The sequence below is a fragment of the Calonectris borealis genome, chromosome 12, assembly GCF_964195595.1.
Source record: "Calonectris borealis chromosome 12, bCalBor7.hap1.2, whole genome shotgun sequence".
Classification (NCBI taxonomy): Eukaryota; Metazoa; Chordata; class Aves; order Procellariiformes; family Procellariidae; genus Calonectris; species Calonectris borealis.
Window position 1 is genome coordinate 14751261 of NC_134323.1, and position 23711 is coordinate 14774971.

The following is a 23711-nucleotide window of genomic DNA, read 5'->3' on the forward strand; positions in this document are numbered from 1 at the left end:
TATCATCAGGGATTTTTTTCTTCTTCTTCAAAATCCATCAACTACCACAATACAGTATAGATGGGCAAACTTTATGCCTCAGCTGGTAACTTTCATGGTAGTTCTGCAAGACTGAATTACAGGGTATCTTGATTACTGCAGAGTCAGTAAAACTCTTAAAGTTTCATATCTCAGTGAAGTTACTAAAGCTTTTGGATTTTTAGTAAATACGCAATCACACACTTCTGACCTTCTCTCTCTCCGATTTACAGCGAATGCCACCTTCCTCACCTTAGAAATTCCCTCGTTGCAAAGAGAAGTCAAAGCATGTGTCAGGAGGTGATGTCAGCCTTGTCTGTCACTCAGGCAGTTAGCAAGATTGTTGGGCTCTTTGCTGTGTTATCTCTGTATGGCTTGCCTGTAATAGAGTTCTACAAAGGTGCCTACTTGGAGACCAAGCAGGCTACCTGATTCCCAAGTGGATATGCACTAACGGGTTAGATTTAGTGTGCTGAATGACAAAAACCTTTTCCCACTAGATCTTCTCATTATGCTAATTCTGGAGAAAGGTCAAGGAATCAGTTTGCTGCTCCCTCTCCTCCAAAAACCATTAGGTAAGTTATTGGTTGGTGGGTTTCTTCAACATTCAGCATTAATGCAGTGGTATTCCTCACACTTCAGTGAGCTCTATCTTCAGTTAATTCCTTAGAGCTCTTTTGCTCATATATTGTCAGATAACAGCACAGAATAGCTTTATCTGAGTCAGGTAGGAAAAATAAAGGGAAAACTGGCTTCACAATAACGAGCTGAAAGGTGTTGGTTAAATAAGGAACTTATTCGAGAATTCCGCATATGCAATCTACTCTGTCTATCTGTACTTTAATTATCTAAATTACCTTTATTTAGGGATAAAAATGGGATTCTTAAGGAGCCTCAGCACTACATCATATAAATTACATAACAAGTCTAAGTGTTAACTCACATTCATTACAAATTTAGAACCTTAAATAAATCTGTATCTATATATGGGAAATTATTTTTATTTACATAACTATAAAACAACAGACAAGGAGAGAAATTTGGACTGAAGTCAAAAGGGGTTTTCCACAGGCCTATTAAAAAGCCTATAATTAAAACCAAGCCCAGATTTTGCCCAAACCCAATGAAATATTTAATTGGATAGACAAAATAATCTCACAGGCAGCACACACGCTAATTTCGAGTTTTTTACTTGTTAAGCAGTATTTATTCTGTCTGGCTAATTTTAAGATGTTTGGAACTAGAAATGTCTCTTCTTGTGTCCCTTTCCTCTGCAAATACGCTGAACAATTTTGAAAAGCAGTACAGAGAGTTTTCATTAACAAAGAGATTTCTAAGGTATGTCAGGAAAATCTCCAAGGGAAGTTTAGTAAACACTTCTCCATATTTAATAATAAATATTGATTATTTAACAGCCAGGCTTCCAGATGCTGAAATGGCAGAAACACTGTTGGCAGCAAATCAACAGAGTTGGAACTCTCTACACTGAGTATAAAAAAAAAAGTTAAGTGCAGTAATTTTGGGAATCATTTTACTTCTCCAAGAACAATGCCTCAGCCCACATTGTTTTTCCTTTTATTATTTCCTGTTCACCAAATTCTCATTGTGCTAATGTTGTGCTTCAGTTAGTGATTGTTTCCAAACAACCCTTAAATTAAAAAAAATGGTTAACTTTAACAAAGAGAGAAGATACATGTGTGTATATATACATGTTTGCATATGGTTTTTATATATATATATCTCTCTCTATATCTATATATCTATCTCTCAAATAGCTAGGAAATAATTTGGGTGATTGTATACCTGGGGAGTTTAACAGGCATTCCATTTCAGTTTCTCTCAGATTATTCTTGTACATTAGGAAAGGCAGCATGTGTTTCCCATTAATACTCAAAAAACTGCAATGAACAGTGGTTTTTACTTCTTTGTTGTTTTATGATGAGAATGAATTTAAAGAAATACTTCAAAGTACTGCATTTTGAAAACTACTCTATTGTTTGCAGTATGTGAGGAGAGCCGACTATTTAATTTGATAGAATCACAAAATCATTTTGGTTGGAAGAGATCTCTGGTGGTCATATAGTCCAACCTCCTGCTCAAAGCAAGGCCAACTTCTAAGTCTGATAAGACAGATTTCATTGTTAAAAGTCTTGTATACTGTGTAATAATGTGAAAAGAAAATCTCAAAGCCAGAATACAAGAAATTTCTTTCAGAAGAGCTACATCTAGATCTTGTTCTTTTTGCCCATACAGTGATTGTAAATCTACAATAATAGAACTGGAAACCTCTGCTTGCTAAAATGTAGATCCTTTGATGCGTTTTACCATTTGAGCGGCAACACTGTTTTTAGCATATATATCAGTTATATATATGCTTAGGGCTTTATCCTAACAAACTTGTAGCCTAATAAAAATGGTGGAATAAAAGAACCGTAAAATGAAATTGCTCTTACTACAATACTAATTTTGTAAGCAATAAGAAATTGTTATTGAAAATGCTTCTCATAGGTATTTATTTTAAAAAGAAAGGGGTATAAGGAAAAATTGTTATATCAGGTTAGTTCTTGATTTGTATTTATTGACGAAAAAATCCATTTAAACTTAACTTGTTCAGTGCCTCATTACGCACAAGGAACGTGACCTAACTAGTGCTGAACAACTTCTGAGAAGGAGCCTGATTGATTTCAAATCTCAGTCAATTAACTACAAGCCGAAAAGAGCATTGGTCTGCAGTAAAGAAATGAATGCGCTTACAGTCACAACTGTTGATATGAATCTAGCTAAGTGAGGGAAAGCTACTTAAGGGCACACAAAGAATAAAGAATATCAATGTACAGAGATGTGAGCAGATGGGAGTTGTTCATTATGTTTATACAGTAATTTAAACAAAGGATGTTTCAATAGAAGTCAAAACATCTTAAAAATAAAATAACGTTATGGAAACCAATTCAAAGATGCTATGTGCATCATTATCTGTTCTATGAGTTTTAGAGACTCCACAGAGTTTTGTAGTCTGTCCAAAGGCTGAGAAAGTTCTTGAACCTGACATTTCAAAGACTGGCAAACCTTCTGCAGAATAGGTTCAATCAAGCTTTCACACATATAACCAGAGTACCTTTCAAATGAAATTCGTACTTCTAATCTCTTCTTAACATTCATTCAGAACTGGAACTACCTGTAACTCTGCAAATAACATTATCCAATGGTCAGGCAAGTTGAAGCAATTATCCATTCAGTCTTAGGTACAGCACACATTGATGTATATTTGGTTGCTGATGAGGTGGGAATGGTCTTTCACCTGAAAAGAAGACAGATCACTCAGAAAATCTGTAGACTCAGTTTATTTAATCCTTGAGAAACTTGTAATATTCAAAATAAGTACTGTAATATTCTTTTACCATAGGTATGGCACAGACTAGAAATATCTGTGAAGAATACATTAGCATATAAAAATACTTGGCCTAGCGTCCCTGAAGAGAGACAATAATGAATCATTCACAAACAAATGTTAAAACTTATTAAGCATCAGACTGAGGCTATCATATTTTAGACAGAAACACAGGGTAAGAAATCCCACAAAGCATAGCATGAATCATGGTAACAATGGGCTAGGGATACTCAGAATAGACAGCTCTGTACATAACTTTCATAAGTATTACACATAATAATGCCAATTAATAACGCTAATAATAATGCACTCAAGATGGCAAATAAAAGCTTCCTCTGTGACCTGCAAGCCTGATTTCTGAAAACAATCCTGCTAAAGTCAAGCTGAGTACTTTCATTAAAAAAAAATTCTAAGCTTCTGTGGTAAGGGTCTGTGTCTTACTCAGTAAAACAGATTAATACAATGTTTTTGATTTTGAGAAAGACTTTCAGTGCATCTGCTTTCTTTTGATCTTTTTTCAGAGTCTAACACTAATGATGAGAATTTTATTTCCTGTGTTTGTAATAAAGCTGGTATTAGTCATGTGTTCTTAATTAAAGCTTTAAGATGTATTAGATAAGGGCACGAACAGATTTAATTGTACTAAGTATTCTTTGAAAAAGTTTCAGCATTTTGCACTTTGCTTCTAGTATATGAGTGCAGAGATTTCAATAGAACCAGTGCTGAAGACTTTTCAAACATGAGCAGCATTCCAAAAGCCCACAGAAGAACAGAAAGTATGGATCATTTTTCAAGAGGTCATTAAGCAAGGCTTAAACACATAAGAAAACTTTCAGTTAACATTAATGCTTTCTTAAAAACAAAGCTGACCAGAAAGATGCAAATCCATAGGAAAGTAGGCATCAGAACTGGGGACTCACAGACTTAGTTGATTTCTGTCTCTAAATTAATCTTTTTTTAAGTGAAATGCCCTGTTTTAGAAACAATTAAACCAGAAACCAAGTCAAGCCCAAGCCCATGTTTCTGGTTGATTATAAGTAATTTTCCTGGGGATTTTTGTTTCATTTATACTTAGCTACTGAACTAAAAGCACCATTATTTCACCTTTCCAGCTCAAGTCAACTGGTTAATGAAAAGTATAGAATCATCTGGCCTTTGCTGATACTGGACACTGAGGTAGTTGTTCATTTGTCTGTTACCCTTGACTAAAGCTGTGAAAACACTGTAAGTGTAAAGGATTTAAAACAAGCAAACAAACCTAAATATCCACTCCTTCACTGTTATGAGTTTATTTCCTTTTTGAAATTATTCTCATTTATCATATACTTGCTTTCATCAGTGGTGTTCCAACTTTGGTTAAGCTGCCAATGAAAACGACATGGGGTGGAGATAAGGAAAGAAATCAGTACTCCTCTAGATAAATTAACAAGTTGTTGTATCACTTTTTGTATTTTGAATTACTTTTCTATCATCTCTCCAAAGCTAGCAGAAAATATTTTATCAGCTTATTAGCTCAGTGTTCTATGGACTAAACTACTTCCCTTGCCCTAAAATTTGACAGTATCTTCTGTAACAGAAGTAAGAAAGAGGCAATAAATACGTTAGCATAAATGAAAGTTTAAACTATATCTGAGAAGACCAGTTATGATCATTAGAGTGATGATCATCAAGAGAAATTCAGGAAATCCTAATCCCTTTGTCTGGTGGTATGCACTTCTATTTGTCTTTTGAATAACTTGTGTGATTTTCACACTCATGATTTCCACTTCGTTACTGTGAACAGCATAACGTGTTTTCCAAGGAAAGGCGATGAATAACATAACGCATACCTCTCTTAAATAAATGTTGGTGTACATGGCATATTGCTTTAAGCTATTAGGAACCAAAATACAATTACTAATTTTTGCGTAACCTCTGGGAAGAGCCCCCTTGGTTGCTATTACACACAACTAGGTATTTATGAGTAATTAGGAATTTATGAGCTTTAGTGCATAGAATCTGCAACCACCATATGCTTCTTTCATATCTCTAAACTACTGCAGGTTGCCACGGCATTTTTGTTCTTCACATCATCACATTTTCCAGAAAAAACAGACATGGCTAATACCACCAAATTTCAGATTTCTCACAGTGAAGGCAGGCAGCTGATTATCCCTCTCTTCAGCTTTGCTGGGCAAGGATTATGGATTTGCTTCACTTCCTGAGTCCTGCTCAGTAACAAAACACAGTGGGCCACTGAAGAAGTAAATATTAAATATTACTTTTGAAGTAATAACAATGCTAGCTCCCTTTCTTTGGTGTTTTTAATTATGCCAATTGCTGTAAATACTTTACCTTTTCATGGAGTAAATTAGGGAGCAGAAGTGATTTTGTAGAAGTGATGAGGTCACCAAAAGGGTAAGTTGAAAAAAATGTAACACCCTACACTTGGGTGGAGTGAACTTTATGAGAATATATTCAACAAAATATATTTTAAATCTATTTTTAAATAGCCCATAAACATGACAGATAAGTGGGGTTTGCTTTTCAAATTTCCATGCAAGAAGTTTCAAATTAATTTAATTTTGTAAGAAGAGGTGTCCAAAGAGTAGATTGGAATTCAGTTGAAATATCTGTTACCAACTGGAATCCACCTGAATTTCCAGATACATGGAAATGCACGTTCTTATGATTTTACTAACTCTGACTTTTAAAGATAGGAAAACCTGGTTTGTTCTTAACTGCGTATCTGCACAGTTCTACTGGCTTTGACAGAGTCATTCCAGCTTTCCATCAGCACAAATGAGAGAACAAGGCATCTCAGGGACTTGTGACATATCTTTAAGGTCTGATATGTCCTTTGCATACTGACTCCACCCACTATGTCAACTGCATACTGGTTCCACCCACTAACCAGTCAGTCAGCAGGGAAATGGGTCATTTTAAATTCGTTTAGACATGTAAGTACTCAGTCAGAGTTGCTGGTTTAGGCAAAGCCATGGTTTCATGAGACTGTCCATGTCTGACTGCTCGGATATGCTCTTTCTCTTTGATGAGACAGATATTTTATGCATACCTAAAAGCAAGGCATCTACTAAAATAAGACAGTGCTTTCCAGGAAATATATTTATTGATTCAATATGCGAAATTTGTCTTCTCTTTAATCTGTGTCCAAACGTAGAACTCAATCACAAAATTTGACTTAACTTGTAATAAGTTAATTATAATTACTTGTAATAAGTTAATTAATAAGTTAATAATAACATATCTAACTACAAAGAAAGAGAAGTTTCCTCATAGCTAATCCTTGGAAATACCCCCCCTCTTTTTTTTTTTTAACTGCTTTATACAGGGACAATGAGAAATTAAGCCAACATGATCTCTGAAGGCTTCTGATTTCATATATTTGGATTCACCTTAATGAATCTTTTTTCTTTTTCAAGCCCTTGGCATCTTTTTGTTTTGTTTATTTTTGGTCTCTTAGACACTGGAAAACTGAAACTTCGGAGTAAATTCTCTATTAGTCTTCTAAATACAACAGATGATAAGTGAGATCTGAATTGCAAAAACAGTTCCACATAACTTCTAAATAATGCTAGACTACAGAGTTCAGACTATAATGTTATTAAAAAATTTACTTTTTTTGTTTTTATGGCAATCTAGAATTGTCTTCTTATGCATTAGTTAAGGGTAAAATCAATTTGCACTAGAAATACCTATTTGTAATTGAGTATTCTCCATGTAGAATTTCTGAATTAAAACTAAGAAAGTCCTGTTTTCATCTTTCTACATGCTTGGTGACCTTCATTGACATAGCAGCTGGGACTGAATGTGGAGAACAGTATCATGACAGAAGGTGAACACTTCTATCAAGATGGTGATTTGATTTAAGTAAAATCACACTTTTCCCATTGGATTTCTATCTGAGGAGATTTGACAGACCAGAGAAGCCATGCGACACAAAATTAGTTCTATAGCTACTTGAATCCTGCGAAATTTATACTCTGAAGCTGGACAAGAAAAATAGAAAAAGCGGGGGGTTTTTTCTTTCTTTTTTTCAAAAAAAATCAAGGACCATTGGCAATGCAAGTTACTGTGGTAATATAAAGGCCTGATCCTTCTCAGTCCTAATTCTACTCTCCACTGAATTCAACAGCTATAAGATCATATACACTTATATGCCCCTCCTCAGTTTGGCTTGGATGTGCTGCACCAAAAAAAAAACCTTTTGGGTGAAGTTTAGATCTCAAGGCTCACATTAGCTGATAGAATTCATGCTTCCTGAAGTGCCAAAGAATTTTAAACAATACAAATACCCTAAGCATTTGGGAATAGTAGTGAAAGTTCAGCTTGGCTTGGGTTTGCAAGCTACTGGATATAATGAAAAAAGCTTGAACAGTCCCACTTGGTAAGCCCTGCACAAAATGCTCTTTTTGGTAGTTATGCATAATTAGGAACTTTAAATTGTAAATAGGAATGTGTTAATACCTGAAACACAGCATAATAACAAAAAAGTAAGGGCAAATAATGTAAAGTTGTTTCCTTGAAAGAACATCCATTTTCCATGTTAACATTAATGTAATTTAATAAGTATTTTAATACTTTTATTTCTACTTTTTTTTTGCAATAATACCAATCAAAATACTGGCTATTACAGCAATCAGGGAGAAACAAGGCACAGAGGTATGGGGAGAAGGAAGCTAGTAAGTCCAGGATGCCTCTTCCCTATGAAACTTATCCATTTCACCTTCACAGTAATAGGAAAAAAATGTGATTTCTAAATGCATCAATAACCTAAGTCCCATTTTTTGGTCCTTTGTTGCGCCTGAATCCCTTATCTTTATGGCAGGCTGTGATATTATCTGTCTTGCTGCAAGACAGAAAATAAGAGTTTTGCTGTCAGGTTGACATGCATCTAAAAGCACTATCTTACTATTAAATGGAAGACCTTCCTACAACAATTGAAAATATTTTCTCTTTTTGTTGTGTTGTTTCATATTGTTTTACTTGCTGATACATATCGATGGAGGGTGAAAAGGGGAAAAAACATTTCTAACTGTGTATCGAATCCAAGCAGTTGCACTGTTTGTGCTCAGGTTGCATGGCTGAGCGATATGAAGAAGCAGTAAATCTCTCATGCAGTGATTCTGCCCCCAGTACAGAAATAGCATCAGTGATTCCACCTAGACAGACTGTCAAACATTGTAGGTTTACATTAGCCGCTTTCTGAAATGCAAAAATTTTACAAGAACAGCAGTAAGTCCATTGGTTAAAAACTTCTTGCCTCTGTAGAAGAATTAAGGCAAGTAGCTCATTTGTGCCTTTTCTGGTCCTTAACGTTAGTATATATTGAGTATATGTGTAGGTAAGATATGATACTCCTCAGCATTGTTACACCAAAGCTTCATTGATTCTCATGCTCTGTGTTGATCAGCCTGCCACATGGCAGACCAAATGTATGAGAGGCATCTTTGCAGATAAGATAGGGAGAGAGCACACGGGATTCTCACCAGCCAAACTGAGAAAGAGAGAATGAGAATGGAAAAGGCAGGAAAAGTAGGGAGTACTGCAGTGGTTTGGGAGAAGCAGAACTTACCATGTGGGACTATTCAAGGATTTTTCATCATCTTCAGCATCTCGTAAACAAAAACCGACATCACTCCTAAGGAGATCTTTAGTAATATCCTTTGAATGAATAGGAAACCCATCTCACTTAATTCACCGTATAAAAGCACCAGTTTCTCTTCAGAACCAGAAGCGACTGAGCCATTACAGAAGACTTGCTGAACAGATCTGAAAATTATACCACATTTCCTACATTTGGGTTTGGAAAGTTATGTACCAAGAAGCTGCAATACTGTATTCAGAGCTCGCCTAAAATGTTTGTAGCTGCTACTATGAGTTCAGTCCCCTTTTCTGTTATTTCCAGGATTGCTGATGATACAGCAGCCATATCTATTTCTGCAGTCGTACATGCAGACACAAAAGTAAAGATGCATTCCTTTAGTAAGACAAAGCTCAAGCATATACACTGTAATATTTTCTTCCATGGCATACCACCTCTGAAACATTGAAACCTAGGGAAGTAATTATTAAAGCAACCAAGTAAGGCTTGTGAAAACAATTAAGTTAAATGTTTTACTTCGTCTTCAAGGTTTCTATTCATTTAAAAAAAAAAGAAAGGAAGATCCCTAGCAAGCCAGTCATCTGGTTAGCTATGAGGGGGCAAGGAAGGAAAAATATATTCAACAAATGTTTAAAGACAGCCTACAAAAAAAGACTTAAAAAAATCTTAACAGTTCAAAACTGTGAAAATACAATTAGAGGTTGTCAGGCTGAATCTTTCATCATCCAGTCATACTTCTAACAAGTCAATCTCTTTACTGCCCCTGAAGTACAATTTAAAAGAATTAAATCTACCTTCTCTATTTGTGAACAATGAAACCACATTATAATATCTTCAGTTTGTTGACTGACCTTTACAGGAGTTTCTGCCTGGCAGTTTTTATTCTTAGCTTGAATTTGCTACAGATTTTCAAAAGATGAATAGTCATCTGCCTTGTAAAGGGTGTTGCAGAGATAAATTGGGATGAGGTTCTCTCTAGACAGCTTCTTCTCAAATTAGGACACCCACTTTCTTCTGTCTCAAAAGATTTCTTCAATCTTACTAGAGGTGGAAAAAAGTGGGTTTTTTGTGATAAGTATTCATTGCATTCAGGTGCTATAGAAATTAAACATTAGGCTTCCATGAAGCACAGGAGTTCATGGATCAAAACTATTTCCTTTAAGAAAACGCTTGTGACAGTGAAATTAATTCAACAAATCTTGCAGAAGACAGGACTGGCTAAGAGTCTCTACTTTCAGATAACAGCAATAATGATGATTTATTATTACCAGCCTACCACGTTCTATGTGCTCAGCATGCAAAAAAGTATGACTGAGGAGTTTCTGCAGACATGTTTGGCCAGTTTGTGGCGATTTTGATGGTGAAATCCTTTTGGAAGTGCAGGGAAATGACACTGCTCCAGTGGTCTAGAAAAAAAATCTTCATGTGATCTTGCCTAATTATTAACAATTGCAATGTCGTGTTCTTGTTCTGTTCTTAACTATGCTTCTTCGACAATATTGAATTAAAAAGTGATTCCAATAGAGTGGGTTTCATGCAGGATCTCAAAACTGAATAATGCGTAGAAGAAATGTATTTCTGATCACTGAAGAAACAGGCAAAATTTTCTGTTCTGTCACAAATGCTCTCTTGTTCCCACTGAACTGAGTTGTAAAATTTCTCTTATATGGAAAGGATGATCCTGCAGTAAGTTACCGGCATAATAAAGAAAAAAGCATCTGAATGAAAATTTAGAATGCAAATTAGATACAGAAGAACATCCATGCTGCATCCAAGCAGATCTCTGAACAGACTATGCTCCTAAAGTCTAGGGCCATGAATCCTGCTTTTTACCTTGCTCCCTCCTCTCAGTATCCTGCACTCCGCCACCTCATGGTCACCGCAGCCAATGCTGTCCCAAACTTTCATGTCCCCAACCCGTCCTTCCTTGTTTGTAAACACGAGGTCTAGCAGAGCATGTGCTTTCATTGGATCCTCAACCACCTTTCATAAGAAGTTGTCATTAATATACTCCAGAAACCTCCTGGATTGCCTGTGTTGTTTGTGTTGTGCCTCCAGCAGATATTGGGGGGCGTTAAATTTCCCCATAAGGATCACAGCCTGTGAAAGGGAGGCTTCTTCCATTTGTCTGAAGAAGGCCTCATCTACTTCTGATCAGGCATCTATAGCAGATATCCATCACAACATCGTCCTCATTGGCCTGTACGCTAATCCTCATCCATAACCTCTCAGCTGGCCCATCACCAATCCCAAGGCAGAGCTCTATATGTTCCTGCTGCCCTCTCACATAAAGGGCATGCTGCTCTCCCAGTTTGGCCTTCCTACTGAGCCTGTATCCAACCACTGCCACATTCCAGTTGTGTGAACTATTCCACCACAACTTAGTGACCCCAATGAGACTGTAGCCCTGCAACTGCACATAGTCCTCTGTTCATCCTGTTTGTTTCCCATGCTGCATACAGGTACTTCAGAAAGGCATGCAGCTGTGCCAGTTCCCCGGAAAAGGTATGGATGAGAGGTTTCCTCATAATCCTGTCGTGTAGACACCTTCTTATTCTGTGCATACTCTTGAACTGGGTTAGCTAACACAATGGTGTGCAAAAAAGAAAAAAACCACATCATTACTTTCTAAAACAAAGAAGGATTTTTCAAACGACCTTGATAAGTGGATGCCGTCCTACTATTTTCTATGATGAAAGTGAAGAGAGGAAAAAAAGACTATTTTATAAATAGCAAGAAACTAACTTTGCAATTTTGCATTACATGCAAAAAGGCATGTAATGAGCTGAGTGCATGTAGATATATATCTGTGTAATGTATTTTGTTTGGATGATTGGACAACAAGTCATATCAGAAAGGAATTTCTAAACATTTAGATCACATGGAACTGGTAACAACATAGTAAGCACTAGATAAAATCCACATGTATTTGCGTTATATATAACTCAGCATAATAGAATCAAACTGCACAATAAACACAAACTGTACTTCCAGAGTACAAAATATTTACAGTACTAAACTAAATACTAATACATCCCTTAGTAATCCCTTAGGTTTCAGCACATGTTAAAGATTAAGTACTGAGCAACATATTTATCTGATTATTAAGTATTGATCTTCTCCCCTCCTTTAAAGGAAAAATAATCTATTTTCCCTGAAGCAAAAATATTTTGCTTTGAAAATATTTGTTTTCGTTAATGTAATTTTAATACTTAATTAAAAATGAGGGATTTATTTGAATGAATTACATGTCGGAACTGTAGAAATAAAAAAAACAGTGTCACCAAACAAAATGGAATTTTATTTGCAATATTAACTGGATCCAAATTATGTGATACTTCAGTGACACTACTGAGTTAACTCAGAATTAATACAATGGCAGAATTTTGCTGTAGATGTCTACCATACAAAAGTAATTAGATAGAGTTTGAGATTTCAAAAAACATTCAGTCTTGGTCTAACTCTTAATCCTCAAGAAGTCAATGATAAACCAGCCATAAGCTTTAGTGGAATCAGAATTAAGCTTCTGACTCACTTAGACTTACCATGTATAGAATAGTTATTTGTTCTCCCTCCCTCTGTCCCCCCAAATCTGTTATCATCAGAGACATACATTTTGGGAACTGTATTTGTAATAGTAGAACACCAATATTCAGTTCCAGGTACATGTATCAATATGAACAGAAAGACAGGTCAAAGTGTTAGGAAATGTTAATTTAGGCCCAGATTATTAGAGAAAACAACGCAGTACGTGATGTATTTCCTAAAAATCTGTCACAACGTAAACTGTGAAAAACTCACATGAAACTTTCTCTTTCCCAAAGACTACGAAAAATTTGGCCCTTTTCTTAAAATGCTTTACATACAATGAGTTTTCATGGCACTATTTAAATTCTGCCCACATACACTCCACTGATGTATATTTCAATGACATAAGACAGGAAATGTAAATTGCAGGTGGAATTTTGGTAACTATAGGAAAACATGATAGATAATTATAGGAAACCAAGAGGAGTTTATATAATGGAGACCACAGCAGAGCGAGCAGCAGGTATCATTCTACAGGTTTTTTTTTCTTTCACTTCACGTTTTTGGTTTTTTGGTTTGTGGTTTTTTGTTGGTGTTTTTTTTTTTTTTTGGGGGGGGGGGGTTCAGCGGAGCAGTAATATTACATACCTGGAGTAACTAATGATATTATGTTTCCTGATATTGAGCAAATTACTTGCTCTTCCAGACACCTGTAACATACAGGTCTACAGTTCTGGTTTTCTGATAATAAGAATGGTCTACTATATTACATTGCTAATCATCTCACTCATTTAATTAAAAACAATAATGTTGTCAAAATCTCCTATCTCTGCAAGATGAACTTGGTAATCACCACAGTGTGTGCTAAATCTTTTCAGAGTGGTTTGATAGTAAATTATGGAGACATCTGTATCTTTAATTTTCTTTAGAAAGTAAATTTGCATTTGCTATAAATGTAAATAATTCTCAGATTTTACTAGTTTTCCTCCAGTATGGCACAGTGTACTTAATGTTCCAGTAAAGCTTTACTTTACTTTTGTCACTCAGAGGTGGTTGGCAGGCCATTACCTGATGCAGTCATAGCCATGTGAAAAAAAAAGAGGAAATAACAAAGGCTAGGACACCAAATACTTAGCACACTGTCCTTCACTGGGGAAGTTACCATTCAAATAGAGACATTCCCAAAAAACCGGATCCACATTTGTGTAATATCTGAATACACTGCTTGGATGTATGGGCAGACTGGCAGTCTGCAAAATATGCGCTGTGCAATCTGGCCTTGCAGATGTGTAGGAGGTACATGAACACTTTTGGGAATGTAAATCCAACTCTTTTTGCCAAGTGATGTTCAGTATTGAAAACCTGTTAGGTATTACAAAACTAAACTATGAAAGTCCCTATTGACATAAGATAGCACAGGAAGATGAACAGAGCAGTGGAATGGCCCAGGACTGAGACTGGGAACTCACCAGGGCTTGATCAGCTCACCTGGGAGTATCTTGCCTTGAGAGATCCAGTATCACATAGAGGTGATATAGTGTCTGCATAGCATTGCAAGGTGCTGCAAGCACAGCTGTATCAGCAAGACAGGAAAGACACTATTTTCACCTCCCTCCACGCTGGCTGGTGGAGAACTCAGCAATCTAAAGTTTGTCTAAAATATCTTTTTTCATTTACCAGTATTTTCATCTCAAAGACCACAAGTCTCGATATCCCAGAGATATGCAATACTGCTTGGTATAATTCATTCTAGACATTTACTCAGATGAAGAAATGCTACATGGGTTAAAGCTATTAACTCAGTTTATGGCTTCCAGAAGGCTGCTGTTTTGTTGTCTGTTTATGTCTTCTGTGAAAATACATAACTAGTACAGTTTAAAAAGTTAATCTCAATACAGTCTTCTCAAAATACATTCCTTTGGTGCTTGCCATTTACTCTGTAGTCTGCTTTTGCTTAAGTGCCCTGCTATTTCTTTTATTTAGTTTTGTTGCGTACTATGCCATTACTTTACAGAACATAAAAATATCACCAAGAAAAAATTAGGCCAGTGTAAATAATAATCTTAGAAATGTGTCTTGTTATTTATAATAGGGCACCGTGTGAATTTTCACCTGGGCTACATATCTATTTCACTTCAGCAGATGTTGCTGATCCTCCTGGGGGTATTCTAACTTTCATTGCTTTATTTTCTCACTGAGTAACCAGATGCCAAACCACAGAAATACCAAATTCTGGTGAAATGTATGTCTACTTCAGTCATCAGAATACAAATTAGATAACTAATCTAATTTGCCTGGGCAGGGCATAATTAAAGATTGAAGACTGCAGGCAAAACCCTAACTAATGCTTACTTTGCAGTTCTTCCAAACGTATAATCCATTTAGAAAGAATGGTTTCGAGATCTACACTCTGCTCGGCTCTGTCGCTGAATTAGTGAGTGACTTTCCCTTTATTTTCATGAGCTGTCAAATGGATTTAAGAGAGAGTTAGAATAAATATGGACAAATGCAACTTGTATGATCGGAAGCATGAGAGAGATTTAATGTGAGGGGAAATTAAATAGGCTACAAAACTTTCCCTTCATAAAGAAAAGACGAGGAAAGGAATATGATGGAGATCTGAAAGTTGCTAGGGCTGCAAATAGCAAATGAACGTGTATTCTTTTTCAAAACACAGAAACGTGGTTCATTCAGTGAAACCATCAGGCAGTAGGTTTAAACCAAAGAGTACTCTCTCACGCAACCAATGCATTTGCCACATAAAGGTATGAAGATAAAAGGTTATATGGGTTCAAAGAGGGACTAGAAAAATTCAAGGAACATAGGTTTAGTATTAGCTATCAAACACAAATATCTGTGTGCAAGTTCTTGTTCAAGGTACCCACACTTTCTGGAAGCTGAGGAAACATGACCCTAGGTCTGTTCTTCCCCTAAAAATCCAGTAGTCCCTTCTGTTGGAATGAGATGCCAAAACAAGCTAACCTTAGATCCAGTCTTGTGTGGCAGTTACATATTCAGCAAAACATCTATCACATCATCTCGTGAAATTTTACATTTTCATGAAGGAGGGGAACTTCTGGTGGTAGTTTAAAAAACATTACAGAAATGTAAGGGGAAGTAATGACTGGGATATAAAAGCTTCTTTAATTTCTGGACTGTTTTAATTTTTTTTTGTTTGTGTGAAATTAGCAAGTATAATGCTTGATCAAATTCACTTTTTGATCTGGATAAGCACTGTTGATCATAATTTGTTATAGGAAAAGATCTTAAATTTTTTTTTGGAGTATATACACGTAATCTGGATAGTAGGAGCATGCGAGTCCTAATTAGCACACTGTACTTTGTACCTAGGGATGTCAACAGAAGGCAGAATATATATTTGAGTAATGTAGAGATTTTGCCACAAAGACTGCAGTCGCAGATTTCCACTCTGGGAATGACTGAACACTGCGTCAAATACCTACATGGCAAACAATTTCTGCAATCACGAGAGGAACAATATGCTTGACTTAAGTTTCAAACTTGTGTCATACACAATCAGAAATGAAAAAAGAAAATTACATAAAACAGAGCAATTACCCATTTGTGTCAACACAGTTGACCAAAATGGGGCAAGGATAAAATCTTATGAAATATCAATGAACTTGAATGATTTTTTTCATTTACATTTTTTTTTCCTGTTGTTTTAACACTTGCTAATTTGTCTGAGATTTTACCAGAGTGTTAAAAAGGAAAACACTGACTGGAGGAATCTAGTCCATTATAAGTATCTGCAAATATAAACTACTGGCAGACTTTCTAATAACTAAGGTTTGCACCTTTTTTGTAATCTGATTTTTAAAATATGCCTCATTCATTTTTAATTAAATGAACGGCTCAAACATCTGTATTACAGTTTCATTGTTAGAATTATTTCAGTTACTTTGGAAAAGTTTAAAGTTTATAATACTTTGCAATCCATTTAGGCAAAGAAAGCTACCTTTTAGCTCCTGGTAATACCCATACCCACAAAGTCCAGATAGATACAAAGGGAAGTTTTACTTGAACTTGCTCACGTTGGCACCCACCCACATATGTAAAGATCTTCAGCACTAGCAGAGCTTCTAAAATGTTCCATTCTTCCACTGAGGGCATTTTTTAACTCCTGGTACCTTGTGTTACTCAGTAATCACTCAGGGTCTGCTTGCCGAACAGAATTCTGAATCACTTGGTAAAAAATCCAACTCCTCAGCAATTAGAGCTTCTGCTACAGCAACTGCTGAGGATAAGGTGCTACAGAAAGTAATTATGGTCACTATTAGCACTGGGTGCCCCAAGCAGCATGTTGCTAGCCCCTATTACTGACCAAGTAAATAAATGAGATTTTTATTTGAAGGAACTTAGGAACAGCAATTTCTAAGGCATCACTGAAAACATGTTAAAAAGGAACTCCTCTCGACATTGAAAAATCTAAAAGATATTTTAGAGATATTTTATACCATCTCCAAAGTCACACGAGAAAAGTATGTACGCATATTCCTTGTGAGCATACAAATAAAAGTAGAGGCCGAGAAACCTCATTAAGTCCATGTACTCAAAAAACCCAGAGCACATATTTACACAATATCAACACATAGCATAAAGAACAAAAACCCCTTATGTACTTAGTCCTAGATTATTATTTTCCTTTTCCCTAGATGATCTCATTAAGAACCATTGTATTAGAAATAACAAGTTATTATGAATATAATACATTTTTCTTAAAAAGAAATTGGATCTGATAGCTGAAATGGTGAAATCTGAATACTGAGCAATATTTTGGCAGGCTAGAATTTAAGCATTTTGTTTTGATGTAAAATTATACAATCTAAATTAAAATGTAAAAGATAGATAATATTTTCCATCAAATTCTGTGTTAGGGAATAAGAATTATAAAAACAAAATACCAGCAAAAGATAAAAGACCATACAGAGCCTCTGATCTACATTTAGCACTCTTAAATTATAAAATACTACAAATGGGTTACACTGGCTAATAATTCATTAAATGGAAACAACAATTCCCATGTTATTAGCAACTTAAAAGTAGAACTGCAGGGAATAATGGGACACACAAGGGCATAGGAATAGCCAACCAAACCCAAAATCCTTCATAACTTGTCCAGAAAGTTAGTACAATTTGAATGATAGTATTCTTAGTATATGCTGAATATATTTGTATTTTTAGTAAGACACAATGGTCACAAACAGTAATATTACAGTACCTAGTCTGGCAGTTAAAGGAGACTGTAACAGGTATTATGGAGAAAATTCTAGTATGGAAAAGAAATTATCAGTTAAACTTCAGCCAACAAATTAAGCAGATCTCTGAGAGACCCTTTGCTTTGGACAAAATAATCTTCCATTCATTTAGTGAAGATAAAGGCAATAAAACATGTCTTCAAACCCACTAAAATATGTTCATTAGCAAGATACTACTAACATTTATACTATCACTAGGAAGCCTGTGTCGCCTCTAATATGTCATCTATTTAAAATAATTTGATTTTTAATTCCAGTAGAACTCCAGAAAAATTTGAACTGTGTTTCATGTGCAAATACTCAGCTCAGATTTTAGTAACTATATTTAACCTCAAAACACTTGAAAAACTATTATGTGATTAACTTCTAGCGCTACACCCCCAAAGCATGCAAATGAGCTCCTGTGCACCCAATATAGTGGTGAGGGAAAGAAGAACTCATCAGCTTAAAAGAAATGTTTCAAGCATTCTCTTTAGTAGTCTGAAGGGAAAGTTGGAGCTTTCCATAGAAAGATTAAAGAGCAGAAAAGACATTGTAGGAAGATCTCTCCTCCACTTAGACATGACAGATGATATGCCATGTGCCAGTATAATAAATAATTTCTAGTATGGGGAATACACCTAACAGCTGAGCAACAGAGATGTAACTTACACTGTCAGATCAGACAACAAATTAAGAGTACCTAAATAGTAACAGAGAACAGATAGAAGTAGTTAAGGATTCTATCATGTGACATGAGTGCTAGACCTTTTGAAGCCAAATGTGGTATCTCAGATTAAAGTATTATTGTTATGAATTTAATTGCCTAATAAAGGCTACAGAGATGGCAATTTATAAATTATTTAGCTGTCTCATATTTCTAGCAGCTTCAGTCTTCTTATGGTATCTTCATCTTAATACATGATGAGGCCATGATTTACAATATGTATTGCTCCCCAACAAAACCTAATAGCATCTTTATAGGACAAGCTCTATTACACCGGTGAAGAGACTGCAAGCTGTTTCACTGACTTCAGTAGGAGAAATACCATGCCTCACATGATTTTAGACTTGCATTTTAATTGGAACTCAGTATCTGACTGACCTTAACAACATCAGACAGGTGCCTTAACAGACACCTTTTGATGCAGGCCTTTTGGTATTTTGTTGGTATAAATCAGCCTCTGACACTCACTCCAATGACCTTAGATGATTAATGTTAGTTTGGATGTGCTGGTCCTTAATGAATGAAAATTCTTATTATCAAATATTTCAGATGATACTGGAATTTTTAGGTATTCTAATTTTCTAATCAGAAAATATAGCAGGGAAACTTTAATTAATTATAGTTCAAGTTGTCAGCGGATTTTTTTTTTTTTTTTTTTTTTTTTTACTTTCCTTCAACTTCCCTTCTATCCCCAAGGCTACTTTAGCTGAGTGTGAGCATGTCACATTTCTCCTCTGAACAAAAAATATAATTTCTACTCCTTCACCTATTCCTCACCATCACAAATACAATTATTTTCGGTAAGATAGCTTCTTAGCCTTGACATCTGTTATATCCTCAAAATTATTATAAAGTTAATTTAGAAGCTTCTTGGCTTTTGAAATGAGATATTAAAAATAAATTATATTTATTGGCTTTCTTATAAACATTATCTCTTCCCCTAGTTGTAGATACTGTATAGATAATATTTTCTCAACAGAAAACATAAAAAAAATTCAACAAAAGCACTTTTATCACGTCATACAGAGGAATACAAATGGCTACTACCACAGAAGAGCAGTATAGGGTACAGATTTTGACATCTAGTGAATACACGTTTAGGAGCATGCAGGAACCAGTCCCATGTACTTGTGCCAAAGAGAGACGGGAAATTGATCACTGTCAATTAAATCTATAGATGAGGTTTAGATAAGAGAATACTTAATAGTACACATACTGTTGTGGTTATTCCATCCCCAACCTAGCTCAGGTCTTTTCAGCCATGCAGGTCAATTTTGCTATACCAAAGATCAGGAAAAAACAATTTACTCTGTCCTGATTGTTGGTGACACCGCAAAACTCAGTTTTAATTGTTGGACTATTGCTTCTCATTTCTCCAAATGCTTTCAGCTCTCAGAGCTGAGAAAAGGCAGACTTGGACTAGGCCTGCAGACACAGGACCATTGCCATGGCCAGATCAGGCAACACAGCCTAACCTGCTCTATACTGACATTACTCTCACTAGTCCATTTACAACTCAAATGTTCCCCAAATTTTGTTTTTGTGCTGCCTGGCAACACCATATATCAGAAATTTTTCAATCCTCAACTATGTGCACTCATACACTTGGGTATGTTTCCCAATGAAATGAAAAAGGAATACATTTGAAGCAAAGAATCCACCTACATCAAATGGCTTTGACCCTAACAGCAATGCCAAATGGATTTACTTTCCTAAATATTCACTTATTGAGGGTTCAGTTTTCTTTCAGACATCTTCATTTACAGATCTCATAGAGGTGACAAAAGTCTCACCATACTCTTGGCCAGAAAATGATCTGTTAGATAGCTTGATAGTGCTACAAAGTGTATTTGAAAACCTTCTGGCATCAGCAATCCCCTGTTGCCAGTCGAGGTGATATACTTTATGTCAATAATAGTGTCACTTAGCAATTGTTCACGAGACTTCTATTATAACCTCTTTTGGAAAAACTAGATATTCTATTAACATCACAGGAAGAGATGATGAAAAGCCTTCTTGGGTTACTAGAATTACTCATGCCTGATTTATTCTGCTGCTTCAAGGACGCATCCACGTAGAAGATGGAATCCAAAATTTGCACAGCAAGGAAAAGGTTAACTAATAATATTGCCCCCTCCTGTACAGTTGCTCTAATGCAGCCAGATAGGCAGGAAACTTGAACCTTAGGTTGCTGTGGCACAAATAGTCTCTATATGTACTACTTAGTAAGGTATTTCTTAAATCTACTTCTCAATTATCTTAATAAACTTGCATCTCAGTGTTTTAATTGAGGCCAGGTGTGGTTAATTATGCAATCCACAGATAACCTGCTTAAGAGAAGCTATTTTCAATATGATTGTGTCCTGTATGCACATGTACCTTTTTGTGAGAAAGAACTACTTGCTTTTTGTGAATAGCAAGCATGATTTCAATGGGAATTTTGGTTAAATATGTGATTCTGTGCATCTAAGGTGAACATGAAAATAGCAAACTGAAGAAAGACATTTAAAATGAAATTCATATTACCACAAAAGCATTGAATGGTACGAAGTCGAAAAGAGAATGAGCTTGTGTCTCAAGAGATCCCATGGCAATACGTATTAGTATTTCCTTTAGAGATTATATAGAGATGAGAGTACGTGTTTAGAATTTCACGCCCCCATCTTATATAGCTCTGTCATAATGTAACCATAGTTACAATACCAAAAGTGGTATTTGGGTTAACCTGTAAAATATTTTTTTAAACTAAGTTAAAAAACATGGAGATAGAGAAGTTTTTATGAGGACAGATAAAACACCTCATTTCCAAAAACATCTAGGGAATTTATTAAATGAAAGTACGAAAAGAACAACACGGTTACAGAGGATAGATATGTGTAATTATTACATTGGTTCAACCCTAGATAACATCAATCATTTTATTCTCTCAGTTTGGGAAACTGTTCTGTAAGGATCAATTTTCCTAAGTTGGTCCAATGTATACAGCAATCCCTTCATAACAGAAATTTTTATATCCAACAGAGGCATTTATGGCAGACGTTTAATGTAAAATGTAAAATTACCGCAAGTCTTCATTGCCAACTGTTAGGAACAGACAACAAATTTGGCATGCCCTTTAAAAATAATGCACTTCAGGAAATCACTAGTACCTTTCTTCTTTTCAGGAGAATTATTATATTGCCCTATAGATTCTTTCCCCCAAAATATTTTTTCTTTACTACTTCCTTCTCATGGCTCCCTTAGCAAACAATTATGGCTTTTTTCAAAGCAATTTATTTCTTTTGTTTTCTAAAGCCTCTGCAATTTGAAAATGCATACAGAAAAGTGCTGGGAGTACACAGTCCACTATATATTACCTACTGTTGCTTTTAGCAACAGTACGTATCCTGTCATTGATCTGCATGTAGTGAAGTTCCTACTGAAATCAATGGAGACTCCTACAGGAAAAAAAAAAAAAAAATCAAAGGCAGGAAACTGTCTTCTAATGAACAGACCTAAAGTCTATCACAACTCCCATTAGCAAAATAGACTACACTTCCAGAGAGTTACCAATGTTAAGCTTAGTGTCATTCATTCAAAACTGAAGACAACTGGAATTTACTATTGACTTGAAAAAAACAGGAATCCATTCTATGTGTAAAAACAACATAAAAATAATTATTTGCATTTCTACTTGTAAGTTTATTTTTTATTGTATTTATTGAACTTTTCTGAAAAATAAATGCTACAATAGTCTCTTCAATAATTATGAACTGTGTAAAGGCCACTAGAGAATTCAGAGTGTCTCAACTGACACTAGCCTGCCATCTGCTACCAAAAGGGCACATATGCTTTGGATTTACTAACCCATTTATCATGCCAGAGGTTACATTGGCATGAATAGCCACTTCTGTAAATAATAGATAATGTCGGGGAATTCAGTGTGATAATGATTCTTCTGAAGCATATTGTTCAAAAGAAATATTAACTCCTGAAATATTCTGAAATATTCAGAATAATTAGACACTAAGTTTTAACTGTGATTCTTAGCAGTTTCTTATACTAATTTTGTAATTCTTTGGGTTTGACATGTGCAAGGTTAAATTAAAAAATATTTTAAATGCACAATTAAAATAAAAAGGTTTTCTTGAAATAAAATGTCATGCATTGACAGTTTCAGCTTTGCTCTATATTTTCATATTCTGTGTAATGGATAGTTGGTATCAAAATGATGGAAAAAGTCTTAAGGAAATCTGTATATCCTTTATGCAATGAAGCATGAAATAATTGCATTGAAAATATAGTCTCTGATCTTGCAGACATTCCATTTCCCCAGCATAACTTCCAAATAATTGGCTTTCATATAAGTGAAAACCAGAGGAGCTTGGAGATGAAAGTTCACCCAGCCAGTTAGGGAACTGGATTTCATGAGACCTATTCACCACAGACTACCCAGTTTCATTTCTGTTTTGTAGGTGTAAGTAAAAAATTGGCATTAATCAAATACCGTAACTCTATAATCTGTATAAAAACATTTCAGGTATAAATTGTGTCTAGAAGTATCTGTGATCAGGGGATATCAAAATCCTTTAATCCAAAAAGATATCTTATCTGGCAAGTGTAAAGAAACTTTGCCTCTATCTACCCGATTCCTAGTATCTGCCATTTTAATTGGTCCATCAGACTCTTCCATTAGTATTTTAGTTTTAGTTCTAGATCTTTGCTATGTAACTGCTCCAGGAATTTCCAATGGACATGCCATGTAATACTACACCCCCTAAACTACAACCAGTTGCTAAAGATAATTATCCCATCTTACCACTTCTATATTAATAATTCCATAAAGAAGGCAAAACGATCTGAAAAAGGAGGTGGGTGAGGTGTCAGGAAAAAAGGTGTCAGTTCTTTCCTGCTCCTGAGTGATGCAGCCAGTTGGATGTCAGATAGCCTTCAGAATTTCAAACAAAGAATCTCAGTTACTAGCAGGAATATGGGACTACTTTTTTTTTTTTTAAAGCATCATCTTTCTCCTCACACCACGTTGCACCTGTTTAATTTAAAACTAATTTAAACTACAGCTACTGATCTTTTCTGAAAAGAAGAGCAAGAAGGAAAAACTAGATACAGACCATTAATGGTCTACCTATTCCTTCCGTGGGAGAGAAGTCAAACCCTCCTTATTACATGGTGCTAATACTGCCTGGAACA